Below are 11,125 nucleotides of genomic sequence, written 5' to 3'. Positions count from 1 at the left end.
GCAACTCATCTATCAATGGTTCTAAGTACACGTCAACATCATAAATCATTTCATAACATATCATCATCTCGCTCTTTTCTTTTCTTTTGAGATCGTTCGCCTTGCTCTTTTTCTTCTCCACCTTCTTCATCCTGATTAATAATTTTCTTTTTTGGTGCAAATTCTCCATGTTGAAGCCAACGTGTGTATCCTTTGACTATCCTAAAAAGTATTAAATGTTCCTTCACTTTATCTTTAGATCCGTTGGAAACATTATTGCATTGAGTACAGGCACAAGGAATTTCACCTTCTACTTCGGAGTTTTGAAAGGCAAATTGAAGAAAATTATCAACTCCTTTTAAGTAAACATCACTCGACGTGTCAGTACAACGCATCCAAGTCTTATCCATTTTCAAATTTCCTACAAAGAAACAAACAGATAAACATAGTGTTAGCATAAAAATCTCCCATAACAGAAAAAAAAAACAATAGAATGAAGAGGGGCAGAAGGTGACGATATATTATTAAGTGTTTGTTGAGTTCATCGTCCATTTCTTAGGTGATAGAGGTTGTTTTCAATAAATCGACTTTTGAAATAACTAAATCACATTCATACTATTATCCACTTAATGTCAAAGTTAATAGGAGAAAGCCTTTCTTGACAAGTTTAGGTGTATGATTGTGACATTAAGTAGCCTTGGAAATGAGCCTTTTCTCGTAATTCTACATGAAGTACTGTAAGAACCCTTAATATGTAAACCTAGAGGGACTAATATTTTATCATTGATGAATTAGAGTGGACATTGTCAATTGATGTCAACTGATTTAAGTGTTTTGGGTTTGGTTGGTGCTTGTAGGATAGCCTAGAGTTTGTCTCAATTAGACATAGAGCAAGATCAAATAAAGATAAACAAAGCAACATGAGAACAGAATCAAGAACATAAAAAAGATAACAAGGAATAACTGCCAAATTCATTTTCATTGGGTATCATTGTACCAATTTTTACTGCTGCATTTACAGCAAATTAAAAGGTGAGACTGACAATTATGATTAGGATTAACAATTATGAAAAAAGTCGTTCAAAAACCACTAGCAACATATTTTATGCAAAAAAACAAATAAGTCAAACAGTAAAAGACACCAAATCAACATTTGGAAATAACATTGCAAGAGAAGAGTCCAGAGCATGATATAAACAAGTTGTCCCACATATTATATACTCTTTTCGTACTTTTTTACTTGGCCATAATTTACTTGATATACCATTCACGAAGAGACAAGATATTTGTTACACTCAATTATAGTAGATTGAAGAGTATAATCTCGATTCAAATAAAGAATTTGGCTGAGATAAAATATCAAATAAAGGTTCTTCTCATTCTTAACATATCCTCTATGGTCCATTAATAAATAATCGATTTTAAAATATGATGAGAAAACAAGTTAAAGTAAATTTTGCAGTAAAAGAATTTTAGATAGACGGAGAGGAAAAAAAATTACCCTTGATGTGATGATGCAGGAGGAAATGAGAATAAGTTTGAACTTGAACTTCGAAAGACAAATTGAAGAGATGAAGGCTCACTTGAGCTTTGTGATTTGAAATTTGAGCGAGATGCAGTGTAAACTTTGTCTCAAATTTAGGGATTTAGAGATTTTTTTTTTCATAAAAAAGGAAGAAATAACTAATGAGGTCTATATTCTATCAAAATAAAGTAGATTTAGTTCTCTTATTTAGGATATTTTACATTTAACACTATTATATGTACATTTTGTCATTCACCTATTAAGGCCCGTTTGAACGGGCTTAATAAAAGCAACTTTAAAAAAATAATTTTGAAAGTGCTGAAATTTATTTTTAAAATAAGCAGTTATGTGTTTGGATAAAAGTGCTGAAGTTGCTATGCCAAACGTGAAAAGGGAAAAATGGAAGAAAGAGATGTTAGGGTTATGTGGGTAATTTGGAGATTATATAAAAATATTAAAGGCAAAAAGATAAAAATGTGGTCAACTTAAAACAGCTTATAAGCTAAAAAAAAAAAGCACCCCTACCCCAGCTTTTAACTTTTGGCTTAAAATAAGTTTTTTTTTAACTTAAAATAAGTTATTTTGAATATTGCCAAACAGCTAAATAAGTCAAAAATCAGCTTTTAAGCTGAGCCAAACAGGCTCTAAATGTACATATATATGTCAAAGTTGTACGACATACACTTTGGTTCCCAATATATGTGTGTATATAATCACATTGTTTTTTCTTTTATTTTTTACTTAAAAAATATAAAAAAAAATCATGTTTTACATTTAATATTAATTACTTATTTCTAAAAAAATCAAGACTTAAACATCGATTAATAAATATGAATATTTTTGTAAAATAGTCATACCGATAATTTTTTTAATAAATGTGGAACGTTCAAAGTGAATAAGTAAATAAAGCAAAGGAAATAATATGTGTAAATTTCCTTTTGTTCAAATTTCATAATTATCAAATTAATTAAATAATATATCAGTTGATAATAAAGATAACTAAAATATTATTTATTATTGATTTTTCAAAAAGTGTGAGCACAATTGAGGTGAGAAATTTTATATGATATGCGATTAATGTAAATCTTGGGGTGCTATATTTTTTTCCAAACCTTTTCTATCGAACAATACATTTATATAACTAATTCAATAAGAGATGTTATACATTCTATCTTAATTTTGATTGATTAATTATATCAAATTTAAATAAAATCAACTTCTCTAATTCCACCACAAACTTCATCTTGACAAGTGCTTTGAGAATTGTTACTTGATTAGAACTTGTTGTATCAAAGCAACATATTTTGGTGTAATAATAGATGGTCATTGTTAAATTTAATTCATTTTTAAAGATAAATATATTTGTAAGTTTCAAATAGTGGAAAAAGTCTGAAATATATCTGAACTTTGATTGAAATTGTTGTAACAATAATGAACTTTGGAAAAGACCTTTTATCTTCTACACTATTTAATAGTGTATTTTAAAGGTATATATGTGTCTACGTAGAAATCATAAATATTTTATAATTATAAGTAGTAATGCGTCCACGTCGGCACAATATATATACCTTTAAAATACAATATTAAATAGCGCAGGAGGTAAAACATCCTCCATAATATTTTGTTTCGTAACAACGTATTCGGCCAAAATTGGAGTATTTCTTTTTACCCCTTTCCCTTTCAAATAATATATTATTACATTAATAACATGATTAATTCTTATCTTTGTATTGTCAATATATTTGAGAATTTGGCCGTGCAATTTATTCACTTTTTGATAGTTGAACTTTGAAAAAACATATTTGACTATAAAATTTTGGAATCTAACTTGAAGTTGAGTTGTAGAATTTCCAAAAAATTAAAAACAACAAAAATGGCGTTTTCATTTTTTCCCCATTGTTCGGCCAATTTTTTGGCGAGTCATTATGTTCTAAAGAGAAGAAAAAAAAATCACTTTGTATTTCTGACCAACACAAAATATTTATTCACTTTAAAAATGACTATGGCACGCTAAAAATTACCAAAAAAAGTTTTAGTGACAAACAATTATTGTAACTAAATAGAAGAATGTCATTAATCATATTTATCATTGAATTGACAACAAAGTTCTCTTAACTAAGAGAAACAAAGCTTTGGACATGATAAAGTCCTAGCTAATTAAAATAATTTACACATCAATTTTAGATTTTAAATAACATTAATTAAATAAGTGATGAAACTTTTTATTATTATTCTAGTTATTTGGAGGGAAATCTTGATACACAGTAAATTCCCTATCATATATTATAAATAATGTGTCATATCTATTTTTGTAAGAAACACCACAAAATTAATTTTTAAAAAATCAAAATAGAAGTAAAAATATTTCAATCCAAACTTTTTCCCTCTCATTATTTCATGCCTAAATAACACTTTCTTTTTCTATTTTAATATAAGCCAAAGTTTAATAAAACTAGCGCCCAAAAGGAAGTAAACTCACCCTAACATCACTTATTCTCTATATTTAAATGCATATTCTAACTTCTTCTTTTGATTTTGTGACATTTTACAGCAAGTACTTCTTCTTCTTGTCTTCTTCTTCTTCTTCTTTTTTTTTTAAAAAAATTTCTGTCACTTTTTGAATCTATTTTTTTAACTTTTTAAATTTTATGTATATAATTTTTTAATCAAAGATTGATACATTAGCAAAACACTTACTCTTGGTTGATTATATTGTTTAATATGAATTCTTTATTTATTAATATGTGTCCATGTGTTGATTTTGAGTTACATGTTTTTTGTTTTTATAATTTTTATTGAAATTGATTATTAAATATATTTTTATATCTTACAGATACTTGTTTGCAATAAGATATGGGCAGCAATGGTCTTCGAAAAAAAATAGTTTCTTGATTGATAATATTGATGTGAAACTTGTGGAACTTCGTAAGAGTTCTAAAACAATGTGGATAAAAAAAATCCCACCAAACAACATGTTGAGGAACTTGTTTATCAGGGTAGTTAGGGGCCGAGCTACAACCACTGATGGGTGTGCAGATGAACACCCTTTGTTGAAAAAAATATATTGTATATAGAGGTCAAATCAATGAAATTATAATTATATACATAAGTTTGCACACACTTGACGTAAGTAGATCCTCTGGCTCAGTAATAAAGGGTAAGTTAGAAGCTTTGAGCCCCGAGGTTGAGGTAGAAGGTTCAATTCTTGGTGGCTTTAAGTTTTTAACATCATTTTTTATTTGTCAAAACTCACTAAATATATTGTGGGTTACATTTTAAAATTTTGCAAACCCTTCATAAAATATCTGGCTCCGCCATTGAGGGAAGTATAACTTTCTATAATATTAACTTTTAATTTTTTTCAATTAGAGAAATTTACAAAATCATATATAGCTAACTCGTGTTTAATAATTTCGTAGGAAGCATGGACACTAAGGAGGAGATAGAAATTCACTATAATTATAGTGGTTATTTTATAGGTTCCAACATGGTGATAAAAAAAACTAGAGGGCGCACACAATGCATAAAAATAATCAACTTATGGAAATGACAAAAATTATCTGTAGAATTTGATGAGGATAATCAAGCTATTGGTGAGAATGCAACTAAATTTATTTGGTTTTTGGGACAAACAGTTAGAAGCTGAAGTTGACCTTTAAAAGTAGATGGTTGGAAAGAAATTGAGGAGAATAAGATTGACCACATATGGGATTCATATTGGTAAGAATAAATTAATAATTTTATAATTTTGTTTAAGTTTTTACAATTTAATATATATTAGAATATATTATCGTAAATGATATTTAATATATTTTACTTGATGTGTTTGAGGATAGAAAATATGCAATCATTGGTCATATGAGTGATCTTTATAGAGACTATAGACACAAAATGAAAAGTAAGTATTTTGATTCAAAAGCATCTTATCAATTTTACTTGCGGAATAAGCCTAAACGTGTTAGCACCGAAGAATGGAAATATTTGGTTAATCTTTGGAGTGATGCTGATTTTCAGGTATGATGTATTTGATTAAAAAGTTGTTTTATTAGAGAAATTGTTTTATTTTATAAATTAAATAAAGGAATGTTTGATATTTTTTAAAAACATTATTCAGAAGAGAAGTATGCAAAACAAATTGAATAAATCAAAACGTTCCTTACTTCCATATATTGGAACCAAAAGTTATGCAAGACTTAGACATGAAATGGTACACCAAATATATTTAGAAATAAGTTAGAAGAATTCATTGCATTTAATTAATTTAAATAACATTAATGATTGTTAATTTTATAGGCAAAGGACGGGAGAACTCCTTCCTTGTGTTGAAGTTTTCATGGAATTTCACAATAGAAAAAAAGGAAAACAAGTAGATTCTTTTCAACAAGATGTCGTGGTAATTTTAATATGTTAACTTTCCTCTCTGATTAATAATTATTTATTCTCATATACTTTTGATTGTAGGATCAATTTGACCAATTAAAAAAGCAACAATAAAATAGAGAAATTTCTCTAAATGATGATGATATCTTTAAAAATGTACTTGGGGCGGAAAAAAGTGGATATCTTCGCGCATATGGTCCTGGAAAAAATATTAGTGAATATTTTGGTGGTACACCAACAAAAGTATAATTCAAAACAATTAGAATCAGCAAGAAACGAATCAAACGAGCATTTGGAAGAAGTCAAAAGAGAAGCTAAGGAACAAAATTGAAGAAATGAAGAAAGAAACAGATAACAAATTAGAAGAGTTGAGTAAAAGGTGGGAAAAGAAATTTCAAATGATGATTGAAGCTCTAGGTCGACAATCAAATGATACTCTTAACCTAAGAATGTTTCTTTTTTTCAAATAGTTTTTCATATCATTAATTTAGTAAATATGTGAATTATTTTTTGAAAAAATCATATTAATAATTAAATTAAATATTTATTGTGTCGTTTTCTTATGTAATATATTGACGAGACAAATAAATATTATGTCTTGTAAAAAAAATTATGTGTTTGAATAAAATGATGTTTCACTATTTTGAATAACATTTTTGAATCTTTATTAAGTCTTTTCTCCATGTATTGTATTTATTATACAATTCAATATATTTCGCACATTTCTAATATAAATTTCATGTTAAATTAGCATTTACATTGTATGAATTTGTAGAAATGAATATTATTTTAGGTTGAAAAATATGTATAATTGCCACAAAAATATCTTGCGAAGAATATATAATTGCAACTAAAATATTTTAGAATTTTCAGCTACAATTTATATCTTGTGAGCAATGAAGTGTGAAATTTTAGTTATGAAATTTTAAATTCATAGCTATATCTATACTCCTATAATTGCCACGTATAGAGAACTTGGTTGAAATAATTACTTTTTTATAACAAATAAATTGGTACAATACAACCCCTTATGGCTACTTTACAAATATAGATAGAAATTTTATTTATCATGGCACAAGAATAAATTAATTTGCTATAAGTATACTTTTTCGTGGAGGAAGTTTGTATCCATTGCGGCTATAAACAATTTTATTTTGTTGTTATAAGTATAAGATCTTAGTTACGAACCATGTAAAGTTTGTAGCTAACTATTAGCCACGCTACATCTTGCTACGCATGCTACAAAACAAAATAATGTAGCTAAAGTGTTCAGCTATGAAATTTTTTATATTTAGCTACAATGTATTTTGTAGCTTAAAGTACATTTTCTTATAGTGAGTGGGTTTTGAACTTGAAACTAAATCAATTAACATGGCATGTCATTAGTTTCGTAGTAATTACCCTTGGGATGATAGACAATGATTGGGTAGCATATTAACTACCCTAAATTCGTTTGTTAAGTATAAATGTCAGTTCTGACCTAGGGTTTCATGCTTTATGCAAATCATGGCTAGAAAATTTTATGAAATCGAAACCATATGAACGAGAACTAACATATGATATGTTAAAATGCATGTATAGACTTTATTGTTATTAGAATTGGTCCCAAGATAAAATCAGAACTTGAATAGAAAGACGCCTGAAATTTGGCACATGCCTTAGTTACGAGACCTCATCTATGGTCCGTCTTTCAGTTGACGGACCGTCGATGGGGTCTATAGTTTTCCACTCCCAAAAGTAAGCGCAAGTGTCAAACGACGGATGTGGACTATGGTATGTCGATTGATCAATGGGCCGTCCTGCATATCTGTCGCTTCTATCTGAGGGTAGGTTTCTCAACCTATCCAATCAACAAAAGGGTCCATGGACCGTAGATCGGTCTACGGACCGTCAATGGTGCTCGTCTCCCTGAACTGCTACCTAAACTATTTTTATTTATTTCGAGTGTGTCGTAAGTTATGTTGGTGCTAATAAATGCTTCACAGGTACAATGACACCTATGAAATAAGTGGTCTATACCAAAGGGGTAAATCCAAGTCGTTCGCCCCGTCGTATCAATTAATTGATGAATACACCGACACAAAGAAGGACCCAACCTTTCTTCCTCCGGGAACTCAAACACCAACAACATCATCCTAAGTCACTAGGGGCACCCCCCCTCCCCCCCACACACACAAGAAGGTGAACGCTGACGTAGTCACTGCCTCCCAGTCTGATGAGGAGCGCCCACTGATCGGTACACCAATTGGGGCTGCTTCCAGTATAGTAGGGGTCTCAACATCTGGATCCGAGTTTGCCACGATCAAGTTCGACCCAGTCTTCAGGGTCCAAGTCAGCCACTGCATCCGGATCCACCTCTCATGGAGCCACCAGATCAGGGGAACAGGAATAACATGCATCGTCTGATGAGGCCAGTAGCTCGGGAGCTGCACCTACACACCACACAAATGACCCCACTCTGGTAGCAGAGGAACCAAATAGGTGGTGTATTAACGAACAATGGCAAATCTACAGGGTATCTAAGATGATAAACGAAAAGTGGGTGATGACCCGACTGATCGGTGAGGAATGTCAAGTCCTCACATGGAGTCTACATACAGTGCCAGAGGTGCACCGACTTTTTAATCTCCACAAGTGCGATTGTATGTCTTGGGACTTGGGCACATATAGCGAGGAGATTGTGCGGGAGTTCTATGCTTCGTGTGAAGCCACTCTCCGAGGATCCATCGACAAGCGGGCAAAACCCTCCAAACAGGACCCTCTCACTTCTACACTAGTCCAAAGTTGTTGGGTCGACATCTCTCAAGCCACCATCCGCTGATATTTACATGGCCCCCACCACTGGTACAAAGTCGAATTGTAATACTTTTGAGTTTGATTACAGGTGGGACATTGTTTGGGGTGTTGATTTTTATAGGAGTGTCAAGAAGTGAGAGGCGGTGAAAATGTGGTTGGCCCAATATATAGCGGCAGATTGAGCGAACTGACTGGGGCATAGCACCCCAAGTAGGCATCCAGATGACCCCACAGAATTTTATGGCCCAATTCTTGTGGCTTCTAGTCCAAAACAGAATGTCACCACACAGGATGATAAGGTACTCACATGGGACATGGCAATCATGGTGGCAGCGCTGGTAGCAGGGCTAGAGAGTGACTTCTCCCGGATGATGTCGGATGAGAGGGCGTTTAAGACCTCCACTAATTACCCTTTTCCGTGTTTGATCTTTCGCCGCGATGCTGGAGTGCCAATTTGGCACTGTGATATAATTCTCCACCCGATCGGGATAGGTCTCATCAAGTATAAGGCTAATGTGGCAGCACTCCGCAGAAGGCCCCAATTCAAGGTTCCCCCATTGGGAGAGAATTTTGCAAACACGGTGGAGCAGGACAAAGGGGCTGACCCTTCCATACCAGAACATGTCGACCCCACTCCAGCCTCTTCTATGCATGCAGCCAGCAGGGCCATCAACTCGTCCAGATCCCACCACCATCTGAAGCAACAATCTCTCTAGCTAAAGTCCAGAAGCTAGAGGCGCAGATGGACACCCTGCTCCATCATATTTAGTCGTGGATGCAAAACTCCATAACGGAGGCAGAGGAATGCATAGAGAAGAGGGTGATCGAGCAAAAGAAGTAAAAACTTCATGCCGTTCACAAATGCCTTGATGAATTGAGTTGAGTGTTATAACAAGACTAGCCCCCTCCAATGATCTCACTGCCATTCAGACTGAGCTGGCCAGCCTGCGAGCCAATGCTGATATTGGTTCCATCTTAGATTTGCGGGGGACTGAGACGGAGCATGACCCACAGAGCTAGCCAAATATATTGTTCTGAAGGCCTTGTTCAAGGTTCCTGCTATGATACAACACGAACACCGTGTTCCCGGCAAGAGACACCGTTCTAGACGCACCGCTAAAGTGGATATGAGGCCCATGCAATAAAAATGAGTGGGAGGAAATGGAACAGGCTAGGAGGGCCTCATTAGTGGATGAGAAAATTCACCAAAGGAGGGTGCACGAGTTAGATGTTGGGGCATCAAGTTCCGTGCCCGTGAGAGGAGAAAGGAGAACTACTAATTATGTTGATAGAGTGGTGGATGGCACTATTGATGGTCATCCTGAGAGATGTAGGCACTACTAATGGTGACTCTATTGCTGATCTTGCGAGCTTTGGAAAACCGGACCCACCTGTTTGTTGATAGGTCTTCGGCGTTATGCGCAGCAGGTTTGTTTTACCTATCATCATGATGTTTATGATTTATTGTTCATTGGGGACAATTTCACTCTTTTTTTTTGGGGGGTGGGGGTGGGGTAAATGGAATGTTAGTGATAGGGTGAAGTCTGAGTATCCCAACTCAAGGTCCTCTCTTGGGGTTTTCTTGTTTGTGTTCTTTTCCCCCAAGAGACTGCTTAAATTTTTGTTGAACTGGCATGTATTAGTGAGTGTATGTTAGAAGCATGAAAGACTGCAACATGATTGTTAATAAAAAATGATACCCCGTCAAATTGTAGTGCTTGCATATATAGGTTCAGATAAGTGTAATGTGTTGGCTGTAAGCATGACATGAAAAGGCACCAACTGCATAACCTTCAACTAAAACTTGAACCGGGAATTTTGATAATCTGATAGTGCAACGATGTGCCAAGTGAGTGTGAGGATATTTGAGTGTTCAACAATTTGTCCTAACTAGAACTTGTGTGGTTAGTCCTGCTAAAGAATCTACTCTAGAAGCTAGCAAGTGCCCATAGGCCCTTGTTTGAAATAGCCAACATCTAGCCTAAAAGAGGTTGACCAAATGAAATAAATGTCCCTTTTGATCCAAATATGTTGAGCCTGTAATAGGCTATTTTTCTTTTCTTTTGCCAACTCACCTTCTCAGCGTATAATGTTTAGGCCCCAGTCCCTCATAGGATATGTGCACCTCGACTTAGGCCAAAAGCCTAAGTTAAGGGTGGCTAATGCAAAAATTCACCTCGTCTTGGCCCTTACCCGACATCGAGTATTGTGCACCTCAATTCATGGAAAAGCTATGAGTTGAGGGTGGCTATTATGAGAGAAGACCCAAAAATGGGTGTGAATAAAGTTGGATGTTAAAAATAAAAGCATAAGTAAGAGAAGGATGTGACTTGGTGAAAATTAAAGAAAAGTTGAAAAAGAAAGGAAAAGACATAGTTTTCGAAGAAAAAGATATAAAAAGTGAAAGTCACATCTAATAGGGAAATAAGGCAAAAGAAAGAAGAG

Source organism: Solanum pennellii, chromosome 3 (genome assembly GCF_001406875.1).
Source record: "Solanum pennellii chromosome 3, SPENNV200".
In the NCBI taxonomy this organism is placed as follows: domain Eukaryota; kingdom Viridiplantae; phylum Streptophyta; class Magnoliopsida; order Solanales; family Solanaceae; genus Solanum; species Solanum pennellii.
The sequence above is the reverse complement of the archived record's forward strand: the minus strand, read 5'-3'. Positions refer to the sequence as shown.